The 20,299-nt window shown below is 38.6% G+C and overlaps 1 protein-coding gene across 2 annotated transcripts in view; it reads left to right on the forward strand.

Annotated features, from left to right (window-relative positions):
- Window positions 1-20,299, forward strand: part of LOC148661795 (bone morphogenetic protein receptor type-1A-like) — a 76,972-nt gene that overhangs the window by 11,869 nt on the left and 44,804 nt on the right. Inside the window, exon 2 of one of the 2 annotated variants that reach the window (XM_088636100.1) lies at window positions 17,865-17,988. The exons of the other annotated variant lie outside the window; for it this stretch is intronic. The gene's annotated coding sequence lies outside the window, so the exon portion shown is untranslated. The remainder of the gene's footprint in view (window positions 1-17,864; window positions 17,989-20,299) is intronic. 2 annotated transcript variants of the gene reach the window in all.

The following is a 20,299-nucleotide window of genomic DNA, read 5'->3' on the forward strand; positions in this document are numbered from 1 at the left end:
TATAGTTCTCCTAGGTGCGTGTGTGTTGTTTATTTGAGATGAAGACTGTTTACAAATGTACCAGACTGCTGCGCTTACTCTTGCTGGTTTTACAGAGATACTACCTAACCCTTGAACTGAACAAACTGGGTTAGTGTAGCAGTTTGATTGGCTTATGACACTGAAGGAACTTGATGAATGTGTTTGATTCCATAGTCCAAGAAAGGCTATGAGGAGATGGACTGGCAGAAGAACAAATGCAGCTTCTTTAGTGCCTCATATTTGTGGCTGCTATACCAGGCATTAATAAAGGGTTATCATTGATGAGTGCACTGTCTAGGCTTAATTACTGATAATTAATTACTTAATTATGTTTCTTGGTTATAGTAAGCCCAAGAATAACTGTTAAATAGATTGACTTGAACTCATTTTGCATCAGGACTGAATGATTGGGGCTCATTAGCATGCATTACTATGGTACTGTTAGTAGCAAAGTTGTTTTGTAGTGATACTACAGTTTCGACCAACAATTTTTAAAAATCCCACACATTTAATGAAAAGTTTAAAAGATTTTTGTCATTGTAATCTCTAAAAGAACTGTCTGCAAGTGCTTAGTGCTGCCCTTTGCATTTTATTTTATTCTGCCATTCCAACTGCATTCTTTTTGTGGATAGTGTCAAAATGTAATGCTAAAAACACTTCTTGAGTACTAATATCTAGACATTGTTGGTCTGATTTGAAATGTGTTAAGTGCTGAAAAAAGTAGACTTTTCCTTTTTCTCTTGAACATTGTAGAATAGAAACCATGTGTCTGTATTGCATTTTTGTAAATGTAAATTTTCAGAGTCCTGTTTTTCCCCTTATTATTGAATCCTGACTAATAACTGACTGGAGCAAATATTCACTCCTACAGGAACTGTCACTGATGTTGCATCCAAGCAAATGCTTCACAATATCAAACAGTAGTTCCTGATTATGGAACTGTTGCATTTTTGTATCTGCAGTACTTTAATATTAAATTATTATACAATAATAGAATAATTATTAATAGTATAATAATATTGTGCATGTTGCCCTCAAGTTAAGTGCTTTTTTAGTTTATCTGCATTGTCATCACAGAAGAAATATGGAGCTGCAGTTGTTTGTTTTAGTATGCAAGTTAACAATCAGCAACATACCCACAATGAGATCAAAAAGATCATTCTGCTTCACAACAGCTGGTGCTAGTGATGTCCCAAATTAGCAATGTGGATTAAAAAAGTAAAGTAATACTTATGGGTCTCTTAGACTATAACATATTATTAAAGTAATTATTGAATTTGCATAATCGAGTGTAAGAGTTTGGGTTTAATTTTGGATAAAATGTCACTGATGGGATCATCCATAAACTGGTAATTAGTATTATAAGTATTATAATAACTATAATACCTACTATAATCACTATTGTCTGTGTATCAGTCGGTTAGAGAAGATTTTCATACTTAAGTTTGCAATAAAAAATAAATACCTTTCATGAGCTGATTGAGCCTGGTTTTCTGTTTGTTTTAGAGGGAAAACATTGGAGAGATGTCTGTGCTTAAAGATAACACATCTTGTGTACTACAAGTGATTGTTGTACTTTTCACTTAATGCCCTGGAGCAGTTGGGGTTTAGGGCCTTGCTCAGGGGCCAAACGGAGTAGGATTCCTCTGCCAGCCATGGGATTTGAACCGGCAACCTTCCAACCACAGAGCCACCTCTCCACCCCATTGTTCGTCTTTCTCCTCAAGACTACTGCACTGATTTGTTAGCTAGATCATTCATTCCTTCAGAAACTACAGTATATCCAGAACTGTGCTACCAAAGTGCTCACTAAGTAAAAATGTAAGTAAAACATTTTTGTCCTGAGCTGAAACACCTGCAGTGGTTACCAGGATAGATTTCAAAATGCTCTTGTTGATCTGTCAGGCACTACAGGCTGTCTCCTGTGCACCTTCAAGAGTTCCTATCCCCACACGTCCCAGTTTGCTCACATGGTTCTGCTGGCTCTAGGCTCCTCAGCGTTCCAAGGTCTCCATTGTGCACTATGGGACTGTGCCTTTCCGGCGAGAGCCCCTCGTCTTTCAGAAAACCCTACGTGATCATATCAAACACGCAACCTTTGTTAATGGTTTTAAATCACACCTACAAACATTTTGCTATGACCTTTAATACTTAATCTATTTTCTCATTTTAATTCCAGGCTTATACATGGTTTTACAGCATTTTGTGTTTGCTATGCTTTATATGTGAACTTATGCAAAATTCAGAGAAAAATTGGTATTAGTTGACCTCTAAGCTTAACCGCAGCAGACAATCATTTAATATCCCAAAACCCAAAATACAAAGAGCTGCAACATCTTTAATAAAATAAAGATTATAAGAGGGTGGAGAGACAAAGCTAGAATGTGAGCTTTTTCCATTTCACTTCTATTCTGAAAAATCCCTTGGAAAAAATCCAGCCTGCCCGCATTCCAAAACCTGGTATGCATTCCACGTAAGTGTTTGTAGTTTTTTAGTGCTGGCATAGAAACATTTAAGTGAAAAAATGTATAATAGTACTGAAATGTTAATATTAAATAGTGAGTTGGGTGATTACAATTGGCTAATAACACTTTGGTTTTTGCACATTGGACCATGTTTACTGAGACTAAATCACATTTCCTGCACTTTGTCTTAAAAAATGAAATGTCATGAGTTGTATTTCCGTCTCCGTCATCAACTGTGTAAGACCTGGGGACGTCACTGCTGTTATGGCATGTTTACAGTTTGCTGGATTGCAGCGCTTGAACAGGAATTGGACGCTTAAAGTGAAAATTCTCACTTTTTAAAATATTTTCTTTCTCTAGATGTTAAAATTAATGACAGTGATAATGTTAATAAACTGTGTCCTTGTACACCTTCTCAATTTGGTGCGAGTTCCTGTACACGGTGCTTTGTGATTTCGACTGTGGTGCAGTGATGGCTGTATTGCTTTTAGTTCCGTGCTGAAGGTTTCCAGTGGCTTTAACAAAACGGGCCTGTTCAATGAGGGGAACAAACGATATGGCCTTGTACAGTTTTTTTTTCCTATTTCTGTGAAAATGTGCCGCCTCAAACTGCCTGTCTTCCATGTGCTTTTTAATGCCATGCCATGAGACTTGCAAGCACCACTCTATGTAATTATCTTAATCCCTGTCTGCATTTTCTACAGAGTGCATACCAATACACCTTTCATGAATTGAATAAATCATAAATTTATATCAACAGATGTTGATCATGAAGGCAAGCTTAATTCTGGTGAACTTTATTATTGTGGTTTGTTGTTTTAAAACACATAGATCCCCAATTAGAATTCAGAAGATGCATATCCCAGTAATGCTATTAGGATAAAAATAAAAAGTATTTCTAAATGTTTGGCTTAAACTTGCTTTGATTGGTGTCCGTCTGGCTATAGGGAGAAGGATGTCTGACTCTCCTATGGCTTTGTGTATTGGTTGTGGTGCTTGGGATGCAGTGGTGTCTGATGAAATGCAACGGTCATGAATCTTATTTGTAGTAGTCTTTCAAAGAACTGTAGAGCCATTCACCCTCCTAATGTTTCTTAAAAGCTGCCTTGTTCTGTAAACTAACGGCAAAGTGCACATTTCATGGGAAGGAGGTCCTTTATTATTTAATAATAATAAACAAAACAATTCCTTACATGTATATAGTGCTTTTCTGAACACTCTCTTTACAGGTAATGGGGACTCTCCTTCACCACCATTGTCCAGGATGATGTGCCAGTAGCCAAAGTGTGCCAGTACACTCAGCACACATCAGCTATCAGTGGAGAGGAGAACAGAGTGATGAGAAGCCAGTTCATAGATGGGGATTATTAGGAGGCCATGATTGGTAAAGGCCGATGGGAAATTTGGCTGGTGTAACACCACTACTGTTTTTGAGAAACACCCTGGGACTTTTAATGACCACAGAGCCAGGCCTCGGTTTTATGTCTTATCTGAACGGTGGCAGCTGTTTACAGCATAGTTTCCCCGTCACTATACTGGATTATTAGGAACCACATAGACTGCAGGGTGAGCACCCCTGCTGGCCCCACTGAAACCTCTTCCAGCAGCAACATTAATTTTTCCCAGTAGGTCTCCCATTCAGGTACTGACCAGGCTCACACCTGCCGAGTTTCAGTGGGCTGCCAGTTGTGAGTTGCAGGGCGTTATGGCATTGAGGCAGGTCCTTTGTCTCCAAAAGTTACACGCTATAAAAAGTGTTTGCACACAGTTGTAAATAGTGCATTTTACTTCATCTGGATGGAACCATATAGATGGATGGATCTGTTATAATTGGGAGTGGAGTGGAAGGGAAAATGGTGATGCAAGACAGCCTGTGATGAGTGCTGGCATTACTTCTGTGTTGTAGCAGTGCCCTCTCTGCCCGCTGAGCAAAGCAAGGTGTGCATGTGAGACACTCACATGGGTTGTTGGGTACCTTGCTAGGGAAGGCTGCTGTAAGACAGCAGAAGCCTACTTGCACTAGTAGAGTTTTTCCATTGTTTTAATTATATTCTGCTCCATGCTTTTTCTGATGCATCATTTCAAAGAGGCTCACCACACTTAAATTGGGTTTAGTCTTGCCTAAATGTAGGATATACAAATCTATAAAGAGTAAAAGATGAAATTTCTCACTCATGACTCATGACTTGTGGAGTGTCAGAGTTTTAAACTATTAGTTTCTTAAGCTCTCGAACCAGGTTGTTCCCCTTTGGTTCCTGTAACATGAAAATCTGATTCCTATCTTCACCTGCCTACGGGTGATATTTGTCCTGATTTTGCAGTGGAATGTCTTAACAACAGCAGGAGACCAGACTGGGTGCATCTAAAAGTGCTGTTACACTGCGATATGAAACCTTTCGTAGCTAAATGTTACATTCAACAACATCATAGTATGCTCTGTGTGCAGTGGTATTTACAAAGAAGTGATTTTTACCTTGAATACATGTCTACCTAGAATAAAGAAATTGGATTTGGTGTAATTTCCATGTTTTTCTTGCACTGATTTAGGGAATTCTTGGATTGTGTAGCTTGTTTCTTGATGTAGGATTTGGAACAGATGAAGGGGTGGGGAGTGAAACACTTGAAAAGGACTAATTGAATAATTGAAACTTTTCAAACTTCCTTAAGCCTTTTTTTTTTCTTTTTTGTAAGTATGTAGCAACAGCAGCCATTTGTCCAAAGCACATTCTTGTGTACATGAATTGGCTTTCGGTCTTTCTCAGAAAGATTATAGCATACTGTGAATTAAATAAAGGAAATCCTCAGAAATAGGACAGTAATTTTTTTTTAAAGTATGGAGCGGTTTTTCACAGATGTAATTTTCTGAGTCTGCATCAGATTAACGATCAAAGATCTGAGAGTTCAGATATAGTGCTGTGGCATTTATTGGAGTTAGATCTTTGGTATTCAGATTTCTTTATCCCAGCTGCAGCTTTTACAAAATAATGCTCTTCTGTCCTCCTGAAGCAAAGTCATTCTGCAGTCACTGACATTCTGGGAGTTTACCACTTGTATTTAGAATTTTAGTGTTACACCAAACCAAGTCATTGAACCATAAAGGAGCTCATGAAACCTGCCATGACTGGTGGCTTTCTGAACTTCACTTAAGATCTGGTAACTGTGTTGCTCAGAACACTGTGAATTATAAGAATGGGGATAAAGGTTAAATGCTCATTGCTGAAGTGTGATGCAGTTCTAGTGCAGCAGTATGTAAGAGCTAATTTGTAAGGGATGCTTGTTCTGTTAACAGCAAGTCCTCGGACTCTGAAATGAAAATAGCTTTCTGGCTCTAGAGTGCCTATGAGAGGTTCACTGTTGAAGGCCAGACCCCGACATTACATCATTATGTTTTATTCACGGCAGTGTAGCCTCTTTTCATTTGTGCAGGCTTGTGGACTCCAGGGACCTGTCTCATTGAGGCCCTGTGTGGAAAGTGCTTGGCTTTGTAATGTTTTGCAGATGTTCTTGTTCTTCACACAGAGGAAGGACACAGTCCTGCATATAAATTCAGATTGTATACTTTTTCGTTTACTTTTTGAATCTTTGTTTCTAATATACTTTGTGTACTTCCAAAACAAATATTGCCGTAAACTGAGTTTTTTGTTAATTGTGGAAAGCTGGATTTCTTCAGAACCAAGGAAGCTCTGTGATCATATGTAGCCCAGGATGCTGTGGCTTTGGATAAAAAAAATCCCAGGTCTTTCTTTTCTTGTACCCTGTTTCCACTAGTGACTTTGTGGTGCATCTCAGCCAGACAGTCCAACTGAAATATACCTAAAGATGCTATCTGTGTCTCCACAGTTAAATTCCAGGTACATCAAATTCTTGTATATCTAAGGCCATTTATGGGTTTTAACACTTCAACATTGTTGTCATTGGAAGGAAGCCTCTTAAGGATTTTTTGTATTGTGTTTATAATGAGGTATCTTCAGGACACATGCCTTTTTCCTTCCAGTCATGTGGGCTCAGTCAGGAGGGTTAAGCTGTGGTGTTCTTAAAAAATAAATGTAATGGCTTTGTTAGCTTGAAGTTATTTCTTATTCACCAGCATCACCCAATTTTATCACATTGATTCATTTCTTTTTTTGTGCAAAAAAGTAAGAGATCTAAACAGGGTTAGGTGGGCAGAATGGCATGCTCTCATTTGTAAACTCTTCTATAAACTTGTACGTTACAGTCTCTACACATTAAATACAACAGGCATTGTTGGGGAAAACATACTTTATTAGTAAATAGCAACCAAGCTTTGGTCTCATGACATTTCATTAGAGCTTAAAATGTAGATAGGACAAGAAAACCAAAGAAAGGGTTTGGAAACAGACAGCACAAACTTGATGTCACTTCAATGATCAGATAAGCAGCAGTATGGTATCAAAGATTGTTCAGGGTGCTTTTCCAATAGGTGGTATGCTTGCCAAAACAATCATGTAACCTGGAGAGGATACCACATATATTAAGATTCTGTCCACAGCATTATATCTGTGAACATAAGGCAACTCTTCCATAATGAGCTTATGACCCTGGCTGGCAGTGGACAATTGATTTAACTATTAATCTTTTTTCTAAGGGATAGCAAGTGATTTTAGAAATCCTTTCAAGTATGTTCATGTTTCAGGTGCCTCTGCAGTGGCACCACCCTTGACTTTGGGCAATGCTCTTGTTTGTACTCCCCTCCCTTTTTCAGTTCTCACTTTGCTTGCTGTTATTAGAAGTAAATGTACAAAAGAACACTTCCAGCTAGACCGACTGGGACTCCTCAAGTGTGCATCTCTCTGGCTTCTTGTGCTGGTGGTCCAGCTGTGGTGCACCTCAATGTAGGCTAGTCAAGATGGGATACTAGTTTCGGGACTGCATGTTCCCACACAGGGAGGGACTGTGGATTGAAGTAACTGAAATTCAAAACTATAAGGATGAAAGTTATCGATGGCTACTATTTGTCTTTGATGGCATTAGTTGTTCCAAATTTCAGCAGGTTTTTGTCTTCTGTCTTATTCTGTTGGCTTTACTAAAACCATTGGAATTGGCTGCAGCTCGTAAACCTAAGGCTGGGCGATAATTCGATAACGATAATTATCGCGATATAATTTTCCTCAATATAACTTTAACAAAAGTTCGATAAATGTTCAATATATATGTTTATGCTTAGTGCATGATATGCGCATGCGCACAAAATACTGCGCAAGTGCGTGTGCGTGTTGCAGACCTGGCAGCTAACGTGTTGTTGTTTACCCACATTGTGGTGGCTGACAGGAATGTAGTTAAAGTGGAGAAATGAGCGACACTGAAGCAAATGTAGTGCTGCCAACGACCAGCTTGGAGGACGATGACATCGTCGACAGAAAAGGTCATTCAACTTCGGTAATTTTGAGATATTTTGGCTTTTTACGATCAGACATAAAACAGAGCACTTTAAACTTTGCAGTCTGTCTGAGCCATCTTCTTTGTGTGTTTTATCACACTGCAGTATTTAATTTTTCTATTAAGATATTTATTTAGTAAATTTTACTCATGCATATTTTGACATAAAAAAGACTTGAATACTCTACCTCAGATTTGTTTAATGTTTCTGCTGTTTGTCAAGTGTTTGTTGTGTTCTTAAAATAAAGAGTTGTTTAATTTACCAATTAACTGTCTGATTTCTTCAACTTTCACTCAGGAGAAAAAATCTGCCTTTAAACTTGAAAGAAATAATGATTTGACATTTATCATGATAATTATCTATATCGACTGATATGAAAATTTTTATCGTGATATTGTTTTTGGCCATATCGCCCAGCCCTACGTAAACCCCCTGCATACATGTGCACACTTTCTCTGATGATTCTTTCCTTATAATAGGTGGTTCCAGAATAAAATGGTCTTCAAACATAATTCTTTGCAAAACCAAGAATGATAAAGATCTCGGATAACTTTTGGTAGTCTTGTTCTTAGGCTATGAGCCTCATGCCTAAAATGAAGCTTTAAGTTGACTTTTCCTTGTGCTGTATTGTTAGTATATGAATGACCCTGCTTTCTTTTGTCTGATAGTATCATGTCTTAACCCACCCTTCCGAAGCAGCTGTGTCAAATCAGTTCAACTAGAATGTATTATACTGCTTTTTATTGGTTTATCTAGTCTTTTAAGAAGACTTGTTCAGCTTACTGTTGTGCAGTTTGCACACAAGTTTTCTGTGCAGTTCCTGTATTTGTGTTTTCCTTGGCTTCCCTCAGAGTGCCAAAGTACCTTTTAATTTTGTAGATAACTAAAGGCTTTAAATGGGCTAGACCCTTCCTCTTCAGGGGATTACTTAAGCCTTTCGTTTTCTGCACACTGTGAACTGGAAGGAACCTGAACTGCTGTGTTTTCCCAGAACCTGTCTATAAATATTTTTGGATTAGGACTAGGAATTGTAACACGATCTGTCAAAGTTAATGACACTGAAAGGGTGCCATTTTTAAAAATACAACCATTTTCATTTTTTTATATATATATGCAATGTATATTTATGCTGAGATAGTGATGGTATAAATTCTCAACTCTGTAATATTTGTACTTTTGTATGAATTGTATACAGCACTTTGACAATTGGAAAGAAAATCAGTTTTTCAACAAAATCTGACTTATCCAAACCCATGCAAGCCAAATGATTTTTATCCACAAAAGGAATGATTAATAAAGCATTACTGTGCAAAGTTGGTAGATAAGCTCTAGCTCTCCATTTCCTTTTATTTGGTTTTGAAGATACTGCCATATTCTAAACACCCACTTTAAGATTGACATGTGCCCCAGAGGGGTTTAAACTGCATTGAGTAAAGTCTGTGAAGATAAAGCAATGAAGTGTTGAAACAATGAGTGGTTCTGCGATGTTTTTGCAGGCTTCTGATACTTCTTTTCGGATCCTTCCAAACCCTTGGGGCCTGTGGTCTTGACAGACTGTAGGGGAAATGCAGAATCGTCTGGGAGTAAGAAATGTGTTCCCTGATATATCCGCTGCAAATTGGTAGTGACATTCAGGTATATTTTTAATGTATACCTTTTTCGTGTCACTTGACATGAAAGGTGTTTTATACAAAAGGGATTTTTTGTTTAGTCCTACAAGTTGAAAGGGAAATGAAGACCAATACGATAAGTAAAAGAACAGTTTCAGTTGGCAAGCTGACTTTCAAAGTATTTCACAAATGAAACTGGTTACGCATCCTACATTGGCTTACAGAAAGTGTTTAGATGGAAGCTGCACACTTGTGCCTGCAGAACCCCTATGATGTGCCTGGGCAAACAGGCAAGGCTGATGTTTTTGGGTAAAGTGGAAGCTGTAATGCACGTTTCTTTGAGGATACAATACGTTTTGATTCAAGATCATTTTCAGTTTCATGCAAACTGAAACTTTGGTATATGTTTTGGCTGAATGGTGCTGCCACGAATGCAGCTCTAGTGGTCTGGTTGGGCTTCAGCTGGCCCTCAATCTTCTGGCCCGGTGCAGATCTTCCTGTTTCCTTGTAGCACTGGTGTGGCTCAAGTTAATGCTCTGCTTGGAAATTTGCCCTGCGAAGCTGCAGCATCCCATCACAGAAGCATCCCAAAAATATTCCTGTGTACACAGAGGCTTGTAAAAATAGACAGTGTGGTTAAAGTGTGGCAATTATATGCTGCTCCCTGGAGTGACCTCTGCCTTCCTGTGGAAGCCATCCATGCAGGGATGTTCAGAAACAGCCGATTGTTTGTAAACAGTGCTGGTTATCTGTTTCACAGCTCTGAAGTGTACGTCATCTCTTCCTTTTCCCCATTTTGCCTGACTTGCATTGCCCAGTTTTTTGCACAAAGTTGGTTTAGATTTACAAAATACTATTCTCATTCAAACATTTGATTTGTCTGATGATGGAAGGGTAGAAACCTTTAGCGGTCTGTTCTACAAGTTGACCACCATGCACTCACCTTCTTGGCAGTTCATATGTATGGTTGACTGAAATGATTTTGAATTACTTTTCCCATTCTCCAGTTTTTCATATTCTGTCCTCCCATCATGAATATGTAAGCAGGGCGAGATCAAGTGTTTGGCAAGATATGTCTTCACAATTTGTCGTCTGTAAAAGACAAAAGCATTATTTCAATTTTTAATCATATACTTTTAGCACAGCTTCTCTTCCTAACGCTGTGAATTGTATTGAAATCCATCAGGGAATTCCACAAAGTACTTTGTGTCTGAGTCGTCAGTGTGCAGTCACCTCTTCAAGTCAAAGAAGGGCTCATTGATTTGGGAAGAATTTTTTTTTTCAAGTGTAGTAACTGAGTAAATGTGATGACCACACTTCTGTTGGTAGTTGGAGGTCAGGGTTTTTGTCTGTGTCATTCACCTAATGATTTCAGGCTCCCGAATGGTTTCCCCTGTTGGTGGTACTGGGATCAGGCATTCCAAGACTGTAACACTGATACTAGGGGATAGGTATTCACGTGTGGTCAGTTTTTCTCTTAAGGTCCCCCAGAAAGTTACCTTCTTGTACTCCTTCAGATTAGACTTTTAAATATTCTGCTGGCGACTCTGCTCTCTGGCACAGGAGGCTGCCTAATTCACTCCCTAGTCTTCATCAGCTGCTCTGCAGAATAGTGTCCACGAAGTACCTTGTTAGTGTTATTTGTGCTTTGTATCCCTGATGTCCCTTCAAAGATGTTTTCATCCCCCCCCCCCCCCGACAAGCCTCTGGACAGGTTAGCAGTGTTAGTGTTTGGGTTGTCTCAGAAGTACAAAAAAGGAAAAATAACTGGTTATTTAAAAATGTTCTTTTCCGCATGAGCATGTCAAGGGCTTTTGAAGATATAAAGGCATACATGGAAATCGTTTTCTTAATATTGTGATTGCATTTCCCTGTAGGACTTATGCTGGCGAACCTTTTCTGGAGTTAGTCATTAAGAGCCCTTTGGCCGGAAAGCAGTATAGTTACATACCTTCTTATTTGAATTTGATACTGTGGAGAAAAAAACACCACAAAACTTGCTTATCTGGCCCTTGTCTTGATGCAGCATTGATGTCTGACACCTAAAACTGATTTCTGTTACTGATGGATGGAAACAGGCACAGGCTTGAGCTCCTGTACAACATCAGGAGGATCTCCCGCAAGGTCTTCTGGAGCTTCTTTCCTCTCCAATGCAAATTCTAATGCTTGCTGTTCTCTCTGCATGGTCTAGTTAACCACATATTATACTTAACCCCAAATCTGCTTTCTTTCCGAATTATTTTGATTCTTACTTGTTACCTTTATTGGGTGAACATTTTTCATGACGAAGAATAAATGGTTATGTGGAGAAAATTGAATATTTGAATATATAATGGAATAAGGAATATTTGAAAACCTTTGCTTCTGAAATGGTTGAAAATTGTTTTACCAGGGATTCCCCATCTGCTGCCCATTATGCAGGAAAAAAGCACAACACTATTTAAACAGGGATGTCAAGCATTGCCATATGTTGCTGACATCTGAAAACTGCTCTTTAAACGTCTGTTTTGGTTGTGATGTGCTATATAGGTGCTTTGGGTTGATATTAATAGACCGGTATAGGCAGGACTTGATAATACTTATCAGTATTATCAGATTACAAGAACCAAGTCAATGCACATGCTAAGCTTTTTGTGAGTATACTGCCACTGGGTATATCTATTATGAAGGATGATGGAATAAGGGTGTTAATGTTAGAAAGTTTTTTTACTCCTGAACTTTTGGGGTCTCTGTTACAATTTAACTCAGTGGTTCTTTAACCTTTAATGCAGCCTGCACCCCTTCAGTTCTCAAAATATGCTCTCGCACCCCTTCTCACTAATCATTGAAGAAGGTCAGTTCCTAAGATATATCATAACTATTTATATAGCTAATACTTGAGTACAATACACATTCGCAAATAGAACAAGTGATCGAAAATGAATCTTGCAAAAATCAAGTATTATGTCATGGCTGAAAGGAATAGACGCCAAGAGTACCAACGCCAGGTCCGATAGATCAAGCACACTCGTTGAGAACAAGGAGGATTATACATTGGCCACTAGGGTTACTATATTTGAACATAAAAAAACAGGACATCCCAAGGATCTTTCCTATTGCGTCATCTGTGAAAGGGGTCGGGATGGAGAGGCTTTTTTAAAATATCCCATGTTTTATGTTCAGTGGTGTGATGATGTTTAACTATGTGAAATGCATGAGTCCCCTCTGCTGCAATAACAGTATCCTGTGTTTTGCTGCCAGATTTTACAAAATAATCTGTTAATTTTGTTAAGGAACTCTCCTCGAATTGCTTTTTTGTGTTTGTCTGAGTCAACATGAGCTTGCAAGTCAAGTACACCTTTTTGCCACGGAGACAAAAGTACCAGGCTTACACACCAAACATTCAGCTTCCCAGTCTTCTCTGCCACTTCAAAAACACCGAAATTTATTTTTTAGTTGTGCTGTGAATTTACAGTATCGCTTTGGCATTGTGTTTGAGGGTAGGAAAATGAGAAAAAACAGGGAGCCTTTGAGGGAATGTTTCTACACTGCACAGACTGAGTACATTGTTGCCGATTTCACTCTCTCATGATATAATTTTCTAACTAACTTTATAACTTTTATTAATTATTCTTCATAGTAAATATAATGGGGTCAAAATCCCAGACAATTCTGGATATTTGAAAATTCCCCCCGGATGCAGATGTAATAATCAAAATAGAGGACATGGCCGGGAAAATCCAGATTTATGGCAACCCTATCGGCCACCGACACTAGCTCTTATGCTGACCCTGACGCGGACAGCACTGCTAGCGTTAGCAGGTGGTGGAAAACGCCTGCAAGATGGTACAATCCAAATTAACTGAGTGCTCAGTGCTATTTTTATTGTGTGTTTGGGTGGGTGCATGCGCTCATGTTGGTCATTGAGGTTTTCTGGGGTTCCTATGAGAATGACTTGTAGGTGGTACTTGGATGCTTTGGTTTGATCAGGTTTGGTACTTGGTCCAAAACTTTTGAGCACCACTGGTTTAGAGCACCTTCCCTGATGAAGTTTACTGCATTCACTGCAGTGGACAAAATGATCATCAATTTTGTAGGCAAAATGGTGGCAACATGCAATGTGTGATCATGGTATGAGGTACTTCTTTCTTCACATAGGTACCAAATCCTGAATTTTGTCCTAGCATGGCAGGAGTACCATTGGTGCACATTAATCCAAACATGTCTAGTGTTACCTTATGCATCCGAAGGAAGTCTTTGATAAGATTGAACATATTGATTCCTTTCATAGTTAAGTGTAATGGTTTACAGATGAAAAAATCTTCTTTTACGTATGACACAACACCAGCAGTGGACTACAGCCATCAAACCAGTTGACTTGTCAAACTGAATATTTGACTGTAACTTTCTGCAAGATATCCTGGCTCATCTCATGAATCCCAGAATAGATCATGTCATTTGACAAGGAAACCTGCTAAAGCTTTTTTTGTGCATCCGGTCCCAGTACTACATTTGCCATTTTTAATGCACAAGGTTATACTAATTTGTCAGCAATTCTATGAGCCTTTTTTTCTTTTTACACACGAATATGCAACTTGATAGGATGCTTGTATCAATGGCTTCTCAAGTGACACAAACATTCTCACTACTTTGTAGTGAGGTAAAGTCACTACAATTATCTTAAAAATTTGAAAATAATTATTGTTTGTATGTTAAATTAATCAATTATATGTAATTGTTAGAAATGTATAATAATAAATACACAGGTTTAATGGAACAAAGTAGTTGTGCTTAGTGCCTGTGTGCTTAATTAGTGTTTTTGATTACTTATCTTTTAAGCAAATCTGGCATATCTCACACCATCAGAAAGGACATCTGGACCCACCCAGGTTAAGAACCTTTATGTTCATGCATGTAATTATAGCTACCTTTTGTTATAGTTATGTGAATGAATGAATGAAATTAGGTTGAAACCATTGTGCAAGGCTATTTATGTTGAAAACTATATGTCCACACATACTTGTAAATAGCTTTACTTATTGATATTGAACATGCTCACACTGCCCTTTCAACAGAATTTCTTTCAACTGAATCGAGAATCATCAGCATCATTTTCCTGAGCACAAAAAACAACTTTGTGCTAATTTTTCAGTTGATGTGTTATTCAGTCAATTAAAATGGAAAGAAAATGTCTGGTGTGTATGAAGTAAAAGAAGGATCACTTACTAGTGAATGTTCTTTAGTAATAACATATTAAGCGTATTAATTACTGTAAACTGTGCTATAGACATTTGACAATATCACTCTGGAGGATTATATTTGAGATGCACTCCCAAAGTAATCCCTTGTTCTAAATTTGTTAATAGTAGTGTAAACAATGTGGTCACAGTGTTGGTGAAAGCCCCATTTACACTAGTGCAAAAAGCTTGTAAACTGGGGTATGGGTATGTGCACTTCGTTTTTGAGGTGGCAACTGAGAAATCTAGTCCCCGCAGCTCTGTCCCGTTCACAGGTCCACTGTGTGCAATTTTTATTGTAGTTGTGTGCATTAAAGCTGAATGATTGGAAAATGTGATGAAAATAATTTAATGTGGACAACTTGATATGGTTTTGATTTTTTTGATATCTTGATTTATAGACGCATACCTGAAGTTTGAATTATTTTTCTATATGTAGTGCAAATGCTGTTGGGGTACAGGGTCCTGCTAATGACTTCTACAAGTCAAGTAAGTTTGAGGATGATGCATAATCCTCTTTCTTTGTAGAGGTCACAGGGTTAGTCCTTCAGCTCTTCTGTAGAAGATTTAGCGCTTGGTCCGGTGACAGTCTGTCTGCTGCACAGTGACTCCAGTCCTGCCATCTGATATCCCAGCTCGTGTCAGGTTGCCAGGGCTTGTAGTGATTTGGTCTTTGTAAGCCTCGTTTAAAATCAGCTGTGCTGCTTTGTGGCAGGGGGAAGTGAAAAGCAGGGATTTTTTAATGGATCTGAAGACAGTGGGGAATTTGACCTTGGAATGAAGAGTGGTGCTTGGGTACTGTGTTTTTCTTTTCGTCATGCACTACTTAGCAGACTTTAAATGCTTTTTTTTAAGCGAGAAGCCAGTTTTGCTTTGATTTGTAGATTAATATTCGAGACTAATTCTAAGAAGTTGATTTATGCTAGTGTGAGAAACAATTTGGCTCTCGTCTAGAGCTTGGGCGTCATACTAAGAGGATATGCCACGCTTGAATAGCATTTGGTGTGTAAACCTATTGAGCTGTCTTGTATTGAGCCAGGCTTCACTTTTTCTTTGAGGGCAGCTAAAGAGATCTGGAGTGCAGGTTTGAGTTGCAGGTGCAGGTTGACCATCTTGTTCATGAAGAGGCCTCCACTTTTGTCCAATTAAATTTATATTTACAGTACTAGCAGGGTTGCACGTAAAGTTTTTATTTTGGGTGTCAGGTTAAGTTTTGATTGAGTCAAAAATTGTAATAAGAAAATTATGCCTTTCTTTAAGGGAAATCCCCAAGGGAGCTCTGCAGGCAGCAAAGGGAGGTAAAAAGGAACAATGTACGCATGTCAGTGCTGACATACCCATGCTGTATTGGTAGGTGTTCCAAATGCAGTGCTAGTTATAGAGGCTGCTAGGTTAGTAGAAACTGTTGGAGATGAGTACAATAGTAGTGGTGTTCAGAAAAGCTAGGCATAATGGAAAAAGCAGTTGAGGGCAATCTACATGTAGATTAATGCTACAGAGGAGAAAGAAACGTGTGCCAAGCTTTACCAAATCAAAGCCTAGATAGGGATGGACCAAATGTTTTGATAGGTCAAATTGATGTGATTCAAGAGCAAAGCATTCTACAATGCAATTAAAAGGGACCATGGACACTAAAATAGTGCAGTGAACTATAATCGCAAACCAAAAGGCTGCGTGTGAAATCGGGTATTAAAATGGAAGTCTTTCAGTCCTATGACCAAAAAAGAAGTGCTTAAAGGACATCAATTTAATTGTAAATGATGCAGAGAATAGCAAATGTATTGAATATTTCAGTTTTTATCTCTCGTTTTTACTAAAGAGTGCAGACTGCACTCCTTATAATTAAGCTACTACCTTAGCTCGATTCAAAAGCCCTCTCCCAACATTTGCTGGAGTGTAATCAAAAGTAGATGGTCTTCATATTAACCAGATATTATACCACTTATTTTTTAAGAGATTATATCTATACACATATAGCTTTAAACAATGTAGATGTCTTTAAGACCATTTCATGATACTAATTAGAAAATTGTTGATTTTATAATCCATACATAGAAAGGGACATAATTTTGCTAATTACAGGCCAGTCCATCTGGGAAGTTATATAAAAAGGTAATCTAATTCTGATCTTTGTTTATACTAATATTAGGAATATCCAACATAGATTTAGAAAGGGTAGGTCATGTTTAACAAGCCTACCAGGTTTATTTGAACAGGCTATGATAACTAAGGACCTCTTCCATTATGTTGTACTTGGATCTCCATAAAGCATTTAAGGTTCCACATCAAAGGTTAAATCTCAAATAGAAAGCTATTAGAATCCAAGATAATGTGTACATTTGGATTGAAAGATTTTTACCTTAACAGTTAGTTGAGCTGAAGTAATTAGTGGAGTCCCACTGCTATTTGTGATTTACAGAACTGAATGTTTACATAAGAATCTGGTGTAGTCAACAAACCTATCAGGTTTGTAGATGGTGCAAAATCAGGTCTGATGGGTAGTCAGCATTTTAGAAGCAAAGTTGTAAAGGGGTTACAACAAGTCTTGAGACACCTTCAGAACTGGGCAGATTCTTGGTAGAAGAACTTTAAAATAGGCGAGGTATTAAATGCAAAATTCATATAGGTGGCATTCAGCTTGACGAAGCAGCATTTGAGAGGATATTATGTTTTCGTAAACTCATTGGTCTTATGTTGGTGGTGTAGCTATAACAAAGGGTAATGGAATGCTGGAATACATTGTGAAACAAGTAGGACAAGTCATGAGACACAATAAAATTATAGTGTAATGGTAAGACCTCTTTGTGAATTCTGTGCTCAGTTTTGGTTACCTTGTTTGGTTAATACACTGAGTACAGTGGCATCACTACAGGAAAGGGTAAAAGTGCCTTTTAGGGATGAATGACACTAACAGTTTACAAGAATAGAATCTCTTTAGTTGTGGCAGAATGAGACTGAGAAGGATACTTGATTGCATTAGTCAGGAACATTAGTCAGAGGACACCAGTGGAAACCAAGAGGAAATTGAGTAAATTTAAAACTGGGAACAGGGGTATCGTAGTGTGTTGGTGCCTTTAATAGTGATATATAAATAAACTCTTTTCTTTCAGAAATCGACCTCTGTTTTGATTTCTTTTTTTTTTCTGTCCTTCAGGTCATCTGTGCAATGTTGACTTTGCGCTCCAGTTTACCATTGGATTTAACCCCAACCGGATACGAATGATACTTGACAATCTTGGTTTATATTTATGTCTTGTGACTGTGGATTCATGACAGAGGTAAGACATCACATTTTCAGTGTCTCACTTTTAGAAACTGGGAGAAAGCTGTAGGTAATATCAAGTGACGGGTGTTGCTAGGTATGATGGCAGGACAGTTTAAGTCTTATAGTTCTTTTGAACAAGTGACTTTTCTTTTTCTCACACAAACATTCATGACTATATTTAGCCTATCATTTAAATGTTTCTTATATGAATGAATCAGTTGCTGTTCGTGCTTGCGTATTTATGGTCTCCATGAGATTTCCTCAGTTACTATTTGATCTTCGATATCTGCAGTTAACTGCAGTGGGTGTATGTGATTCTGACTAACGAGTGCTGTTCCTCAGCACTCAGGTTTGCTTGATTTTGTAAGGTTTGTTGAAAACACGAAAAATGCTTCTTTCTTGAAAACGGCTTGAGTATCTTTTTTTATCTGACCTGAAGAGCACCGTGATTAAGACAGTACAAAACTGCACACTTGAACGTTTCGGGCAGTACCAGTCAGCTTAGTGAGCTGTAAATGACAGTCCTAGATGAGTGATGGTACTGGGCCATGACCGAAGGTACTGTGGTCCACAGTTTTCTTGGGATGCATGATTACCAGGCCCTGATTGGCTTGCCTGTAGCAAAGATTAACCCTTAACCCAAGCAGTGCCACAGACAGACTTGTGTAATCTGCAAGTTTCCCCTCTTAATTGCTCTCCTTCAGATTTTTTTACTGCTCTCAGCTTTTGGCTCAGGCTGATTAATAACCTTTAGGTGCTCTGATATATTTTTTAGATACAAAAAAAGGACAAAAAGGTTTTAAATCAAATACATGACCTTAAATGATGATTGTTCTTCAGTGTTAGTTGTTCTCTAAAGTCCTGAAGAACAATAAGACCAGTATTCTTGTATTGCTCGTTCAGAATTTGGAAGTTTTCTTTATTTTTTTCAAGAAGCACAGACAAGAGTTAGCAGATATTTACTTGCAGAACCTTCAAAGGGAGCAGGGGAGACTATTTTAGTAAATTACAGCCATATGTTTGTAGAGGATGTTATGTTGAACGAAATGAGTTGATGTGCCAGACGTTAAACAACTTAGCCTGTGGGCAGTCCTGAAATTTTCCAGTATGCCAGTCAAAGAGTCATTACTTTTGCTCACTACAGCTGCATATGAGGGTAGCATCATCAGAATATCTTGTCAACCTAAGCCTTAATATGCCTTTTGACAAAGACCATATTATGGGATAGGTTGTTGTGCATTGTCCTTCTCTCCCACTTCATAAATTAAAAATCCAGTAGCATGTTTTGTGATCTTTTTTGATTAATACTATTCTGTTTACTGGTGTGGCCTAGAGCAGATTTGTCGACAGGGTGCTGATAATAAGAGTGCCCCTTGACCGTCGTTCTTCTCTTCGGCGGGAGGGTAAAACTGGGTCAAACTGAACTCGGCACCTCAGATTCTTTGGAAACTCTGAGTGAAATCTTTCTATGGATTTTTTTCAGCTTCTTGAATGGATAATAATAATATATTATAATTATACACCACCACATTATATACAACAACACCAATGTGCAGGATCCACCTGGATGATGCGACGGCAGCCATAGTGCGCCAGAACGCTCACCACACACCAGCTATCAGTGGGGAGGAGAGCAGAGTAATGAAGCCAATTCATAGATGGGGATTATTAGGAGGCCATGATTGATAAGGGCCAAGGGGAAATTTGGCCAGGATGCCGGGGTTACACCCCTACTCTTTTTGAGAAACGCCCTGGGATTTTTAATGACCACAGAGAGTCAGGACCTTGGTTTTACGTCTCATCCGAAGGACAGCGCCTGTTTACAGTATGGTGTCCCCGTCACTATACTGGGGCATTAGGACCCACATGGACTGCAGGGTGAGCGCCCCCTGCTGGCCCCACTAACACCTCTTCTAACAGCAACCTTAGTTTTTCCCAGGAGGTCTCTCATCCAGGTACTGACCAGGCTCACACCTGCTTAGCTTCAGTGGGTTGCCAGTTGTGAATTGCAGGGTGATATGGCTGCTGGCCATGGTAAGCAGGTGGGGCTGCACATTGGTGGTGTTGGAAGGGAGTCCCCATTGTCTGTAAAGCGCTTTGAGTAGCGTGTCCAGAAAAGTGCTAAATAAGCCTAAGCAATTATTATTATTATAAATATATAACTGTACCTGCTTTATCCATCTGTAATTTCCCTAATGCTTCATCCTCTAAAATGTACTTTTAGATTGTTAAAATTAAAAAGAATTGTATTGATATTGGAATTCCATTAGTAATAGGTTAAAATTTAGCATAAATGGCCAGAGCTGCCTTGGTTGCAGATGAAA

This window comes from Lepisosteus platostomus, chromosome 6 (assembly GCF_059453375.1).
Source record: "Lepisosteus platostomus isolate fLepPlt1 chromosome 6, fLepPlt1.hap1, whole genome shotgun sequence".
Classification (NCBI taxonomy): domain Eukaryota; kingdom Metazoa; phylum Chordata; class Actinopteri; order Semionotiformes; family Lepisosteidae; genus Lepisosteus; species Lepisosteus platostomus.